The following is a 17289-nucleotide window of genomic DNA, read 5'->3' as shown; positions in this document are numbered from 1 at the left end:
ACTGGAAAGACATTTATCAAGTCTTTTTAATCCTTCAAGTAAAGAATTTTTTTTATCTCAAAATAAAAATTAATTTCATTTAAAAGTAATAATCATTAAAAACCCCAAATCTTATTTTCTTGTGCAGGCAAGCTAGGCTGAAATGAAAAAAAAATTGCAATAATGGAACAGGAGTTGTTGTAGTAAGGGAGCAGGGGACGAAAAGTCTTCAGAGCCCCAGTACACAGGGGGTCATAACTGTGCCTACTTTACATTCACATATCATTGAGAAGCAGGAGCACAAGGGCACATTATAGAACCTACAGCAGTGAAGTTCATATACAATTAATTACATATGTGACAAGATTTGTGTGCCTTATGCACAGACCCCAGACGATGAGCAGACATTAGCTCCTACCCAAAAAATTCCAGCTAGAGGTAAATGAGTGAAGATCAAAGAAAGATTCTCCTGAACTTGAATTTGAACCCATCCTAACTCAGAATTATTTAATAAATGTCTGGCCTGAATTGCATGTAACTACCCAAAAGACCAAAATTCCACCAAAATTTCTTAAACACTATGATGAAGTTGCCTTGACTTCTGAAAAACAGGGTGAACAAAAGGCATTTTATGGCATAATTAAAGTGTAGAAAGTTTTTGTCATAAAATCAGTTAGCATCACAGTAAACAGAAGAAAACTTTTGGGAGGGAGTTCATGGAGCATAGCACCAGGCTAATAAACTGAAGAATGTCCAGAACACAAAACTACTACAGACACCCTACAGTAACTTGGTTTTCAAAACAATTTGTATCACGAAGGTTGTGCCTGGACCCTACATGTCAACAGACAATGCTGGTCAAACTATTTCAATCCCTGCATATTCCAGCAATACTGCCTTCCATAAGCAAGATCCTATCTACTAGTCCTCAACTATAATTTCCCATGTTTCCTGAGTCTCTCATTAAAACTTGTCTACCCACAGATTCTACTTTTAGTACAAAAAGTTAACAACTCAAAGATTCTTAAATATTCAAAGTAGTCAGAACCACCATCTTGCCACAGAATTTGACTATCAGTAAAAGAGAGAACAAGAAAGCAATTTAGAAATGGCGAAGTGAGTTAGAAATGAAAGGGAAAAAACCATGCAAATTTACTTAAAGTACACTTGTGAATGCTTTTCTGTCAGTGCAGATTAAAATAAATAATTATGCATATGTGGAGAGGCTATTTATAGCTGTACTGGGAAGTACATGGCATTGTTTCCATATATAGGCACATAAAATAGAATTGATTTTTAAAAAATAAAATAGAATAATCAATAGCAATGAGCAACTAGTCCAAAGGTTCTTGAAATGAAGGAAGCCATCTACCATGAGTTGAGTGTTTAGTTTTGAGAAAACTGAAACAGAAAATAAATTGATTTAACAACTGTATGGCAGACTATTTAAGTAGTAAGTATATCCAAATCAGATTAAGATCTTTGATTTCCCTGTCTTTCTAACACAAAAAAATTGAGGACATCAAAAAAAGACAAGATTTGTATGCTACTAGTCAGCCTTTAAAGAAAGAGATATTAAATAACGTTTGTGAATAAAAAGTATTTCTTTTTGCACCACAATTTTTCATGCCTGTTCTGCAAGCTTTCTAGAAATAAAACTTACGTATCACGTGCTTTCTTAAAGCAGGATATTACACTTTTTAAAGTTCATAGGAGAAAGACAAATGAAAAATGTAAAAAACCCCAAATCAAATAACCACCAAAACCCAAAAGAAAACCTTTTTTTCAATGCTGTAATAGCACCTGAAGTTTGCTAAAATTATGCCAAGAATGCACACTTCTCAAACAGAACAATATAATTAAGATATAAATAATTCAGAAATATTATTCACTGGGGTTTACTAAAGAGACTTCAGTTAATTGTTCATCCATTGAACAATAATGTATTTTGTTACAGGGGAGGTTTTTATCCTTCTACAAGCCCTATATCCCATCTGTTAAAATGTTGTTATGTTCTCCCATAAAAAGGTTTTTGGAGCCCTTGTTCCAGACAGAGTCCCTAGTAAGCCTTCAATGAAATTAAATCTCCATGATCATTAGTAATTTGCCTTCGGAATTTGCAGTACTGAGTTGAAGTTCTCCTCAGCCTGAGTAGTCTCAGCAGCATTTTTCTCCCTGGATTTAAGGGTTTCAGGACAGACTTGTCTTCTTCAATCTGCTTTTGAGACAGCAGAGTTCAATAGTGTGGGTGCTAACACTGCAAGCTGGTCACACTGCCTGTACACTTAAACATTCTTTTTTAAATGCCCCCAAAAGCCACAGATGATACTCCTTCTGTCTCTCCTGTCATCCAGAGTTAATTACACTTTTGAGCAAGGAGTATTCTCACCTAGTTATCCAGATGTGTCACCTGGCACAAAGGTCACAGTGAAATAAATTCTTGCAAGGAGGCACCTGTGCACTCGGTGAGCCCCGAAGGTCACTGTGAAGGCAGAGCAGCACTGTGTTCTGCAAGGGGAGCTGCTCTGGCCCTGCACTAACGTGCTTTGCTGCTGAGATGCAGCAAAGCTGCGAGACAGAGCCTCATGCTGCAAAGATGAGCAGCCTCAAAAGTGTTCCAGTTTAAGATGAAGATAATGTCCACAATGGCACAGGACAGGACATCTGATCGTTAAATCAGTCTAATAGTTAACGTCTAATAGTAAATCAGTAGTAGAAATGAGGTAGGATTTTTTTCTTAAGAAAAGCACCTCCCAAATGCCAAACTGAAAACTATACTTTTAAACTGAAGTTACTTAAAATACAGCATATTCCAGTTTTGTTAGATGAGAATGTACTACCAAGTCTCTGCTTAGAGTTGAATATTCTTTCAAAAAATTATTTTTCTCATTTGGATAAATTTCTTCCCATGATAAACCTCACATCCTTTAGGTTATAGATACTCTGCCCACTCAACATGAAAATTAAGTGTAAAAAGAAACAACAATTAGGGACAAGGCCCAAATTCTTTTCTCTGCAGTGCTCAAGCAGGCAGTGTGCAAAAACAGAAGAAACCATTCACATTCTGTACACCAAGAAGCTATCAATGAATTTTTGCACAACTCTTCCCTTTACTCTCCCTCTGAACATAAAATATCTTAAGAGTGGAAATGCTCTAAAACAGATAATGACTAAACCACTCTTGCTGGCAGAAGCGAGAACAGGCCTCATTGCTTTACATTCCAAGGCAACAGAATGGGCAGCCAGTTACTGATTCTCAGTTTCTTTTCAAATTCTGTAGTGTTTTGACTGCTGGTTAAAAGAGAGGGGCCAATCTTTGCTGGGTGCTGCCAGTACTGGACAGCCCAGCACAGCATCCTTTCCCCTTGTGCCACACAAGCTGCTGGGGACCTGGCTCTCGGCCTGAGCAGCAGCACCCACCCACCGTGGGAGGCACAGACAGCACTGAGAGGCAGCACTGCACACCTCTCTGCTAAATACATGCTTCTGAGCCCTGCAAATCACTGAAACATTTCACTGTGTAATGAAACTCAAGATATGCTCACCACAATTAACTATCAACAACCACACATAAGATACTACTGCTTGATTAAAAAAAAAAAAAAAAGGAAAAAAGAGCCCATTTATGCAGACTTCCCATGGCACAGGGCTTAACCTCACTTTGATTGCTGGCTCAAAGACTATCTATTTACATAGATTAATTCAAGATGTCAGCCTTCAACTTCTGTACTTCTGGGAAATGTTTTAAGTATAGTCGCTGAAAATAATGAGTAGTGGTCTGAGCATGTCTTTTAATAATACAGTTGATTCTGGCTGGTGTGGTGAAAAAGAGTAGTAATACTGTTTATGAAAACCATGTGGGGCTTGCACTTTTGCTTCAGATCAGTTCTGAACCGAACAACTGGTGAAGCAGGTGCTTTGATATACTGCATTTACCACCAAAATCCTATTTAAGAATAAAACATCCAAACTGCACAGCAGTGGCAATGGTACTGCTGAAGAGAGTACCATGAAGCTGAACATAGCAGGGAATCTGTTTAAGTTGTGTAAACCAAATGGCTTTGAATTCTAAATGAGATTCTCAAACTGCTCCCTCTTAGAAGATAACACTAAAAGTCTGGGCATTAGTAACTCCTGAAGACTTGTTCCAAAGATCACAGTACAACTTGACTGTGCTATACCATATATTCATTGTAGAGAATATCGATTAGAGCAAGAATTTCAATGGCTCATTTCTGTTAGAAGTTGTTATAGAAAGCTAAGTGGAGTCTTAAACCAAACCACACTTAACAGCTGATGAGTGCTCATGCACAATATTATTTACCTTTTACACTGATGTGCTACAAGCACACACTAAACCTGCATTTAGAAAAAATCCCAAACCAGACCATATCAAAACTCCCAGTAAACTGCTTACATTTTTTCCTAAAAGTATTAGCATTTCTTTTTATATGTTCTTGAATTTTAGCAATCATTTCAATAGACAATGAGACAATTAAAAACCTGTTTGACAAATATAGTAAAAAATGCTATATAAAAATAGGATTTTCATCTTATGTATGATTTGAAAAGTTATCATTACCCAGAAAGACAAAATGTTTATTAACATGTAATTTAATTTTGAAGAGCTAGAAGTATAGCTTTGGAACTACTAGGTATCTTAATATAATAATTTTCTGAATAATTTTTAGGAAAAAAAAAAAAAAGGAAAAAAAGCTGCTTTTCTGAGCTAACTGCCAAGGTTCCCAAAGTTCTCTACACTAATTCCTAAGACTAGAGTAGTCTTTTATTTTACAAACAATGTTAATCAATTGCAAACTTCGCTTCCCCCCGAAGTCATTCATAAAACCAGATGTGACGACTTGTCTGCATTACTGGAACTACATGGGCTATTTCCTCCTACTCAGAAGCAAATGTGATTGTGGTCAAGATCTCAGCACTCACCTAATGTCAAGAACTGTAAAAACCCCCAACTTGGAGGCTTAATAGATTTTGGCATTAGTTTGCTGTGCTAACATGTCACAAATCAGGATTTAAATTTAATCTAAGTCACAGCTTTCTGCTTTGTAACAAGAGGCTGTTTAAGGCAGAAATATCCACAGTCCACTACATTATACATGGATGAATTCAAGTAGGACACTGATTAAATGGGGTTCAATTCCTGTGCACAAACAGCGAGTGCCCAACTGCATCTGTAAGAGATTAAATTGATTTTAAAAAAGGGAAAAATGTGTTCCTTAAATAGGGAAGTCCTCAATCAGCTGGTCACCTCTGCTATGCTCTCCCAGTTTGAACTGCTGTCCTGATGAATACTTTAAAGGGAACATTTGCTTTCACTCACACAATAGGTGCTGGGCTGCAGCAGTTGGTCCTACAGCTCCTGAATGAAAACCTGTGCGGCCTGACTCAGCCAAAACACCTCATCTAAACAGGTAATCAAATTCCCTGGGGAGTCCTTGCTATTGTCCACCATTCCAGCCATCAAAAAATCCCTGATTCAGCCAGAATTTTCTAACACAAAGAGCATGGCACCCAAAGGTACTCTAACTGCAGTAAGGACTTGCTTACAGAACTAGAAGTTGTGTCCATGCAGAGCTGCGCCAACACTAATGAGAGAAAGGGACATAAGAGAGAGAGACTTTGCTACAGAAGGGAAAGAAAACATTTTAAGAAATGTTGCCTTCAGCTGCTTCTTGTTGCAGGAGCTCCTGATAGTTTTACACAAGGAGAAGAACTTGCAAAGAGGCTTCCAAGGAAATATGACATTGAAAGAAAATCTTCACACTGAAAAGCTTCACACTGAAGATTTTCTTTCAATGCCATATGACTTCATGTGTCATATGTCAATGACTTTACCCAGTTCCTCACAATGAAAAACCTTGATGGAGGCTATGGCACGACACAGGTGATGAGCACTCAGATGGGAGGCCAGCAAATGGCTACAGTATCCAAGAAGCATGACCACATATTCTGGCAACAGGCGTGGTACAAACACTTCAGCAGTTTCCAAACTTCTATCTCTAACTTGAAGTTCCGACTCCAAGCCAAAAAATTCCAATAGAGCCCAGTACAGTGGAAACAAAACTTCCCCTCTGTAGTTCCAGATGTGCAAAAGAAACAGCAAAATCCTAGTTCCCATCAATAGGGACTGCTGTCACAACCTTTATTAACATGTGCCCAAGAAGATCAGGATATGAAATTATGGCTATAATAATGCCACTTCTCCATTCTCTATGAGACTTTGCTTAGTTTTCATTTAGCTTCTCATCAAATATGAGAATAACATACTCAGAAGAAAATTGCTTTTTATGTAAACAGTATGACTTCAAGCAGACCACATATGGTAGGTGAAGCTCTATTAAATGCCAAAATACAAACAGTCCCTTTCAAGGTACAGGGAACAAGATTTTATGAAATGTTAATACCATAGTGCATGCTGAAAATATCGCCAATAATGATGTATCATAGAACTGTGCCAAGAAGACTGAAGTAATTCCCCTAAAATGCAGCCTCACCAAGATGCAGGCAATCAAAGCACTGAAATGATAATTTCTCATCTAATGCCTGTAACATTATCATATATTAATAATGTGGTAAATATATACACTCCCCTTTAAAAGATAAGGAAAACAGGTGGATTAAGTGACAGTTGAACAAATGAAAGAGAGGCAAGTTCACAGGAGCACAAAATATTGCAAGACTAAGTCCCTCAGCCACAGATGCTGGAGTTGTACACTTACTGCACTGGACTGGGCAGCAAAAACAGACAGGTATCTGCGTCCTACCTCCTACTGCCAACACAGGAATTTCATGCACAAACTTGTTCTGCATTTTCTAAATTTGAACTAAAAATTTTAGTGTTCTTTTAAGAAATGTCTTGGTGAAAAGAATCTTTAGATCCCACAAAAATCTGAAGTAAATATATGAAAATATGAACTAGTAAATAGCAGAGAAATGAGAATTCTTATGTGTGTTTGACAGCTTGAGGCTTCTTTAAAATAAAAACTCCTTAAATTTTAAAACTGATAGCAAAACTATGTATTGTGAGGGACTTAGGTATTTGTGAATTTTGGGGTTTTTTCCTTTTCTTGTTACTTTATACACTTTCAAAAATCCCATAAGAATTGCATGAGTTTTTCTCATGAGAACACCTGCAGTTTTCTTTACTATATAGATAAATGAACAACTTCATCCTAATGGCCTAAATTTATTTTATCAATTTATACAGCATGTATTTAAAATACAGTGTATTTTAATACACTTGGCAAACCCTACATAGGGGTATCCATGGTATCCATTTCTTTCAGAAATTCATACACCCATTTTGAATTACTGCCAGAGACTGGAACAAGGAAGAGGGCTTGAGAGAAATTCTTATCACAAGATTTGTCTCCATTTGACTTGACTGATCTCTCTGTTACATTAAGCTCAAGTTTGGTGCAAGCATTTGTTATAATGCTTTGAAGTGCTTGAAGTATACCATAAGTTACTCAGGAAACAGAACTATTTCAGCTAAAGGTAAGGTCATGCAAATATTGTGTGGTGAATTTGCCTCTAAGTATAAGTAATACAGAAACTAATCAGTCCACCAGGGAGAAACACTCTCCCTCTTCCCCATGCTGCTTCCATCTCAACCAGTAAGGGATCTGCTGAAGTGCATGTTAAAGCAAACACCTAAAGTCAAAAATTTCTGCTGCTACTGAAAGTTAGCATAATTTTGTTCCAGGTAACCCCAATATAAATATGTTTATTGCATTTTTTTCATTCAAAACATTTACCTGTTTTTGTCTAACATTCAGAGTAGAGTAATATTATACATGTACCTCAAGATGTTTGAAAAAATAATGTCACTACATTATCCAAACTACAGGATGTGGTATTTAATTGGGTAGAAGAGATTTTCAAAGGTTAAAAGGTCAAGTCAACAGACATGAGTCAAAATCATGTCTTATGACTTTGATAACTCCTCCTCATACTCAATGCACACTGTACAAAGGTGATAATTTGGTGGGCATGCATCCAAAAACATGCTTACTTTGAAGAGAAGCGACCATTTATTGCAACCATATATTTTCAACAGCTGTAATGTTAACATTAAGATAAAAATGTGTGGGTAAACTTCTGCTTGTGAAGGAGTTTTAGTTACTATGCAGAAATACAAAAATAAAACCTCAAGGAACCCAAACTCTAATTTATTAATGGTTAATGACAATCAGGTCCAATCCCAAGTGGTAAGGTATTTTTCTTGTATATTATGAATGAAAAATGAATTAGATAATAGCTACCACTAAAAAGATATTATTATCTATCTCAGGTAATGCAACAGATTGAGAATTCTGCTCATCCACAAATCACAGTATCACCTGTTGCCACATCTGTTAAGTGGTGGGACTTCAATGTAACACACTTTAACTAAACTGCAAGAGAAGAAAGCTAAAATATCTTACTACAGAAACAAATCATTACAGCTGGAACTTCTGTGGTCTTTCAGAGGAGGTTAAAAATCTTAAACATTGAAATGATGCAAAACAATTCCTCACAATAAAAAGGAATTTCTCAATAACACAAGCAAGCATCAGGACACTGCTGAAGACCAATACACAATTTCTTTAATATGAAAAGTACAATAAAGGGGTCTCTGTATGAAAATCTCAATTTCTGAGACGGATAACTAGCAATTGAAAAGAAAAACCCTCAAATTTCTTTGTTTCTGGCAATTCCAACTTTCAGCACAAACAACTGATATGTTAGTCCATTTTACTTTACTATGCTCTACAGGAGCTATTTTTAGCCATTTCAAAACTAATGGAAGAGTTGAGAGTCTACATTCCACTCTAATTAAGCCATCATCTTTAGCAGCCAACTATTTTGTACATTATAAATGCAGCAATACATATCAGAGATAATACTAACATCTGTTTTATAAGGCAAGAGGCCAAGTGGCTAAATACTAGATCCTGGTGAAGGAAGCAGATTTTTTGCTTTCTAGGACTGTGTGCAACAGCAGCTTCAGCAGAGCTTATGGGTTTCCCAGCTTGGTAGCTGAGTCTGTTACACAGGAAAGGGATGTATGCTTGTATTTATACTAAGGATCTGTGTCTTCCTACTCTAGGACTGAGAACTCTCTCACAGTAGCTTAGGTTGTTTTATCTGAAGTTACTCAAGTTCCCAGCCTACACTCGAACCAGCTGGAAATCCTGCTCCTGCTTTCACCTCCACCAGTAAAAGGAGAATTGGAAAGTCTTCTTAAATCCTTTCCTCATCGTTTACAGGTGGTCAGTAGAAAAGTGATCTTTTCCCTACTGGGACTGCCACACCCAAAATTCCACTTGTAGAGATGCAGGCATCTCATTCCATGCTCTTCCAGTAAAAGTTTACGTATGAACACAGGGTTATTTATAGAAGCATTACTTCATGTTCCATTTGTCTGAGACTTCTACAGAGCATCACTGATGCACATTGTGATACATTTAAATAGTGTTTTTGCAACCCTTCTTCCTCTGACCCTTACAATATGGTAGAAAGATTCTCACTGGCTCTTAATGTCCATTTTCTATTTAAGAATTCCCTAGGCATTACAGAATAATGAAGAAATGGTATCCTGTCTTAACTTGCAACAGAAGCCAAAAGAAAATTGCCTGACTTAACTGCTCTATATGCAACAGCAATGAAAAAGAGGCAGGTGAATTCACTTCCTACATGGATTGCAAAAAATTCTCAGTACATTTCTAAATACAAATATGCCTAAAGCTTTGATTGTAAAACCTTTCTACATTTTCTTAGTTTTTAGGAGCCCTGATTCTCCACTGACTGTAATAAGTACTCTAAGTAAATCTACTTTTTTATGACCTAAAATGAACATATGACTTACATATGAAGTTTACAGTGCAAAGTGTAGAATAAAAGCCTAGGATTTTAGCAAGGGATTTCTTACTGCATATTGAACAAATGTTACTCTTTATGCTTAGCCTCAGCACCATCTCCCAAGTAAGCTGTTTCCTGTTTTGCACACACACTTGCATAGGATGCCTCTCCACCTAGCTCTTGCTACCAGCACAGCTCAATATCAGTTAAATAGAAAATGGGAAGCAGTGGTTTCAGAATAACCAATGCACCAACGAGACCTGTAACATAACAGAAATAAAGCAGAACAAAACAACAGTTTTTCAGTGCATCATGTATAGACATACATATAAAACTAAATCTTAAAGGATATCCCATGAACCCATGTATACATAACAATGGTAAAAAGATCTCACCTTACAAGGGCACTAGATTAGTTGTTTTTTATACTGCTGAGTATTCAGAAAATGCACAAGACATACTTGTTAGTGATCTCAATACTCCTCCCTTTTCAGAGCAGGTAAGGTTACATATGCAGTCTATGTGTTTTCCAGCCACAATCATATGAATGGAACCTTGAATGTGGTATGTTACATGTTTATCCTGAATTGATCAATTTTTTAACACTAAAACCCTATTTTTACAGGGCACATATAAACAGCAGTTTTTATATACACAATTTCAAAAAACATCCTAGAAATACTTGTTGCTAATGTGAATCTGATTTTGGTAGGCTCATCACTTTTGAGGCATTTTTCTTCAAGACTAAAAGTTTTCCACTTCATTCCAGTTCAGGGGCATTTCATTTAGCAGCCTGAGAAAAATCTTCCGATTTTCTCTGTAGAAAACTAGAAACTGTACTTTTCCGTTAAGCAAAAGTAGAATATTCTGCTTTATTAATAACTAAGAACTACCAAAAAATACTCTAGATATGACATTGAGCAAAACCTTCATGAAGAACTGCCTTAAGCTAAGGAAAGAAACTACTGCAATCAGAAGCTATTTATGGTTAACCTGCTGCATTCCCCAGAGTATCTACAATGTATTCCTCTATAATGACCTGTCTAATCTAAAGCATGTCATCTTTAGGAGACAAAAATACACAAATTAACTTCTGACTGAAAAATACCAGCAGGAAGATGACTCCTACTTGATGAAATAGATTTTCATATTCTGAAATGTGTTATGTGGTTGCGGCTATTTTCTAACTGCACTTGGAAGGGGCTGATTCTGAGTGGGTGGGGTGTGTTTTTTTGATGCTCTCTCAAGTATTGTATTAAAGATGTCAAGAGTCACAAGAGAAAAATAAAAATCAGTCTCTGCAATAAAAACAAAGAATTTTAACTACAAAAGTAAAGTACAGTCCTAATCTGTACACACCATTTTCCAAATTAAGCTAAGATACTATATTTAGGTCAGACTACCATCCTCTCAACTCTAAACATCTCTGACCTCTCTGAGCATTACTGGTTTCTTTTTCATGCCCTTTGCACTGCTTTACCCAGCCAGGACACAATGAACCAGCATTATTATGAACATTCTGGGGTGCAGCAGCCAATGCTTCTGCCTAGGCACAGGTCCTCCCCATTTTTTGAAGGTGCCAGAACCACAGCCAGCTAACCCAAGTGAGGAAGAGGCAGCTCTGTTCATTCCCAGTATATGCCACTGAAATACTCACTGCCTTTGTATCTCAGGTTTCCAGGAATTCTCAGCAGTTGAATTTCACTCTGTACTAAGTATATTCATTGCAGTAAAGAAACATCTATGGATGCCTGTAGTTAAGTTTTAAAAATCTGTTTACTTCAAATACTGTATAAACCTCAAATTGACACTAAATTAATTAAAGTAGCAGATGGGAAGGAAGGCAAATGCTAAAGAAAGGAAATGCTACCTTTGAGCTCATAAAACAGTATAGTCTATTGTAGAAAGAAATAAAAATTTGCAAAAATGGGAGATCATTAGCAGAACTTAGATCTCCCTTGCTTTTCTTTCATATCCAACATCATCTAGTTCAAGAATGTCACTGGAGTTAAAGAAATCAATTTCCATTTCACAGAAACTACTGCCCTGACAGTGTCACTGAGTTACTGCCACCAAAAAGAAACACTTCAAATTAGTTAGTCTGGCTGCTAACCTGAAAAATAGATGATGATACTGGATACCCCTCCTGCACTTAAGAATCTTCTAAGGATTTAAAAAAAACCTGTTAGAATTAATTTAATTAAAACTTGAGAATATATTCACTTGCTCTCTTGTGCAGAATCCCAATACAGATAAAGACCAATTTCTAAAGCAATTAAATTTATAATTGTAATTTGTTTCAGCATTATGTAGCATGTGACAAGTAAAGGCAGAATTCAAGAAAGGAGGTTGCTCCCAAAACAAAAAATTAACTGCTGATAAATGCCATGTACTTTGCCGCAGATTAATATCTTATTTGAAAAGTGTGCATACAAAATGAAAAGGAAAAAAGCCAGATCAAGATGTTTCTTTGTGAAATAGCTTGCTTATATGCTGAGGAATCATATATGAACCAGTTTGATAAAAATGAATAGTTAGAACTAAATTTTTCACCCAACAGAAAAAATACTTAGTTTGACTTACACTAACTTGCCTGAATAAAGGAGTAGAATAAAAAAACCCTCTGACAGAAATTATGTTTTTCTAGTATTGAAGCACTGTCTGCTTTAATTTTCAAAATGTCATGTTCTCATCTCTTGGGAAACCAAAGATGCAAATCATAGCAACTTGAAGAAAACTCCCTCAATAATGAGTTAAGTTTCAATAACAAAATTTAAATAATCTTTCTGAGAACCCCTAGTTATGGATATCATAATTTGCAACTCATAACTTTTGACATCCAGGCATTTTCAGCCTAAAACAACGGCTTCATATGAGCTTATAAATAAGCAACAAACAAACTCAAATATTGAAGAAAACATGCTTCCATTAAAGGAGATTGCTGAGTCCCAAATGGGCAGCAGTTCAAGAATGCTACATGAGTAGTCAGGCATGTACGATTTACAGTACTTTTACTTTTCTACTGCTGTCACTAAGTTTAGAATATGTCTACAAAAAGGCCTTGCTGATTTTAAATCTTCTGTAGATCTGTATGCTTGTTTATGTATTTTTCCATACAAGTCTCTGAAACTTTGACTTTAGCTTCTGTAACCTTTTCTAGAATCTGCTTCACTCTATTGGGTCTCCATCTGATTGTGCCCATGGAGCTCCCGACATGCTCTGGATGGGTTGCAGGCAGCACATACTCTTACAACTGCAGAGGTTAATAACACTTGTCAGAAAAACTGACACTTCCTTGTCATAATTTATCTTATAATTTTAGCTTCCACAATTTGAGTATTAGGAAAGAAAGAATCTTGTCATGCCATATGCAGATCCATCTATAAAGGAAACATCCTCTTAAAACATATTCCATTTCATTGTTTTGCAATGTCTTCCCATATAAATAAACATATGGAGTTGAAAAGCAGTGGATGGTTTTACATATTGTGCTTGTAAAAAGCAACAAGCCACACAGTCAATTTGCATTCCTTCTAAATTCTCAGCAATAGATTTGGATGCTTTGGGGCTTATGTTACTCAAAAATCCAAGTGATAACATGTATTACAATGATGAAAAAGAAACTTCAATCTCATATCTAGTAAGCTCAGTGATGCAAATAGGGCAAGTCCTAAAATCTATCATAAAAGGAAGTGGTTATGTTCCTCTTCCTGCAGAAGAGAAGTAAGAAAGGTAGAAAAACAGAACCAAGCAAGTGTTTTTCCATTTCTCTAAGGACTGGCATATAGTTTCTTGCCTACATTACATAAATTAGCTTGTTGTTACTAGAGAGCTCTGGAACACCGGGCATCACCAAAAACAATCTCCTTGTTTATTTTAAACATAATCTTTCACCTCAACAGCACAAATACAAAAGAATACATTCAGGGTTTGCAAGTACAAGGAGAATAAGAATTTATAATTTTGGAATTAATTCAACACAAGAACATTGAAAACATATAATCACTTTGTTACCTCAAACTTCTTACTTCTGCACAAGATTTTTAGGCCTTTTCTCCCCCAAATTTGGCTAGACCTCTGAAACACAGAATCAATCTTGTACACAGTAGTTCAAAGTCCTCTAAGTGGTGCTTTAATTGATGCTTATGTGACCATTCAGAGATATTTTCCTATTGCAAACATTCAACTCATCACTGTAGGGGATTTATTTCCCTATTGAATATTCAAATGTCTCACACTTATCGAGCTACTCATTAACTGACAAATGTATTCATACCAAGCTGTACATAATACCTCAGTCTCTTCATCACCTTTATGGGCAGTACATTTATAGTATTACTTGCACAGTACTTTGTCTTCACTGCAAAATTCAATCCCATCCATTTCAATTGTACACTCACTTTTTCTTCCACTTCAGTTAGAGAAATAACAAAAAGACTCAAGATTCTACAAAATTTCTTCTTGCATTGAGTGCATAAAAGGTTTAACAGCAGACTTAGCACTTCTAAAAGTTAGCTAATAAACTTGGGCTTATAGCCCTACACTGGCCTCGTACTGCTACCAAACCTTACCACTGTTCTCAGCCTTCAACATCAAACTAAATGTAACTATATCTTCCATGCATGCATGATGTCCAAACCAATTGTATTTTTAATGCCTTTTCAGCCAAACAGGTTTTCAGTGTCACAGGCATATTATGAGACTTTCTGCTTGAAGAACGTCAAGCTAGAAGAGAATTGCCACAGACAGTCTTGGACTGCTCATTATCAGCATATTCACCTGCAGCAGAATTGGACTCCACACAGTCCTTAGCTGTGGATCTGTATTCCCATAAACATTTTACTGCATGAACCACCACTGCAGGCAATAAAAAGCATCCTAAAGAACAAGCAGTCCTGACCTCCCCTAACAGTTTGTTCCTGTTCCAGACCACTCACTGATATATGCAGTACAAACTTTTATATGGCCACACAGTGAACTGCAATTTTGAACCTGATCTGGCTGAAAACTAATCTAGGGGTGAAAAAATCCCACCAAAACAACCCAACAAAATTTGTTCACCATATAGCTGCCTGTGCAAATGTACAGCGACATAATATGGCACATGCTCACTTTCAGCAGTGGTACCAGCTGACAGTCTGACACTTTCTTTGAGCAACACACTCAATTCTGTATGGGCAAAGCTTCCAACTCCAGCACATGACATCATCAATGAACCAACTAGAACTTTTCCATCCTAAATTTATGGACCTGTCTTACATCTTACTGCAACAAAGAAAACCAAACTGAATATACTTTTAACAGTTTTCAAAAATACATACGTTAAAGTTCCTAAGTTCACAGGCCGACTGTGGCACCAGTGATATACTAAACAACATCACTATTACCTGGTTAATTAGATGGTTTGTGTTTTGGACTTTGAAATGAAAAACAAAAAAAGGACATTTTTCTGATGTTTTAAACATCAACTCTCAGTTTCTCTTCAAAAGTTACATGAAGTTTGTATAAAAAAAATTATATACATACACACAGCTGAATAGAAGAATAATTTCAAAACACCTATGTAGTGGTATTATTTACAAGTACTAATTCAGGTTAATAACAATTAAAATTACTATTACTTCTTATTAATTTAAATAACCTATTTATTTCAACAGTCTAACAAATATGAGTACACACGATAGTGCATATGTATTTATGAAGTTCACATATGTGTATTTACTTCTTAAGTTGCATTAGAGAAAATTTATGTGGTAGAGATGTTCAAGTACTTTGAGTATTAGGAGCTAAAAAAAAAAAAAAGTCAACCACAAGGTGTATTGGCACCCACATTCCAAGAACTGAGTAATATTCTCTGGGTTTAGGGCTCAGGAAACTACTACTGTTGTATTTACCCACAAGAAAAGGTCTCCCTTCTGACCTGATCTGCTTGGAAGTGTTTCATCACAGTAACAAACAGAGTCCCACAGTATTCCTGAGATTTATCTTATAACTTTAGTATAATCTATTAGTTGCTTGGTATTGCAGACTTAATTATGCCTTCCCCTGGCTATAGATTTGCTGCCTAGTGCATTTTGTTACATCCTAATAACAAGTGTGGAAAGTTAGTGGAAAACTCCCTGGTTCTTCTCAATAGAAACAGAACTGATTCTGATAGTTTAATTTTCAGGCTAATATGTTCTTGTATTTAATGGAAACTTAAAATGTATCAACGCTACTACCATGTTGCAAGGTAACAAATGTCAGAAAAACCTCAAGAGAATAAAAACAGTTTTCTTCAACACCAGACTCCCACACGTAGCACTAAGACAGGAGCCAGGTATTAAAGGCTTCTGATTCAAGCTCTCTGATCTGCACTTATTTAGAGAAGGAGTCAGAAACTCCCTATCATTTAAAAAGCAATACATCTCCAGTGAAGAAAACGAGGCTTAAAGGAATCCATAGGAATTGGAGGCAGAAAAAGCGAACTAATTTAGTCACATTCACATTAAGGTTTTTACTAACCCTGATTTGTATGTTGGGCCAGAGCACACTGTCCCTGGGTCTTGTCACATATCAGCCTTTCTTCATGGCACAAAAAAGAACAGGGAAATGCTGCCTATACTAAACTTTCACAGCCCAGCCTTTTCCAGTTATCATTTCTTATTTGGTACCTATCTGATAGCTAGCTATGTATCTACAGTAAAATAACAAAGGCTTTCAGTAGGGATATACTTGGCCTAGGAAAATACACTTCTGCTAATATTCCTATTTTTCCCTGTCCAGTGGAAGTAACAAATTCTATTACTGAGATCATAGCCTTGCCATCTCTGTGCATTCCCTCCAGAAGTGCTCTGTACACTGCAGCAGCGGTAAACAGGAAGCACAGCCACAGTGGGCATAATGCTGATACAAAGCATAGGAAACTGTATCTATACCTAACATCAAGAAAAAGTAAGGCGTGGCCTGCTCTAAAAAACAATCAGCTCACCACTACCCAGCTGGTGGTCCTGCTTGTGAGCCATAGTAACTGATCACATGAACCCTCTCAGCTCACCCTAGGGATGAAGTTGAATGCACTACCTCCAACAGCCTCATTTCAGCCTCTTCTACTAAGCAAAGCAGGACAGCAGCAGAACTCCCAGCAAAGCTGGCTCATTGAGCTGAACGTAAGCCTGCAAATGTGCACTGCTATCCTGTTCATGTGTCTCCTCACCACAGAAACCTCAGCCATCTCATCCTCACCAGATACCAGAATTTGCATGGCAATTCTGATGGATGCCACAAAACTTCCTTAGTTTGACATACAGTCACCAAATTCCTGAAAGTTTGGAAAATCATCCCACAAAATCATGAGAAAACCGAGCAGTACTTTGCTCCAAAGGATGTACTCCCAGACTGCCATGCAAGTAGTTTAATTCACTGGTAAGGTGTCAAACAGTAAGTAAGTGGTAGCTGTAAAATGGC

At 36.7% G+C, this 17289-nt stretch overlaps 1 protein-coding gene across 2 annotated transcripts in view; it reads right to left on the bottom strand.

The window, feature by feature from the left end:
- Nucleotides 1–17289, bottom strand: part of PKN2 (protein kinase N2) — a 54737-nt gene that overhangs the window by 31433 nt on the left and 6015 nt on the right. The gene's annotated exons all lie outside the window — the stretch shown is intronic.

Source organism: Zonotrichia albicollis, chromosome 8 (assembly GCF_047830755.1).
Source record: "Zonotrichia albicollis isolate bZonAlb1 chromosome 8, bZonAlb1.hap1, whole genome shotgun sequence".
NCBI classification, from domain to species: Eukaryota; Metazoa; Chordata; class Aves; order Passeriformes; family Passerellidae; genus Zonotrichia; species Zonotrichia albicollis.
The sequence above is the reverse complement of the archived record's forward strand: the minus strand, read 5'-3'. Positions and strand labels throughout refer to the sequence as shown.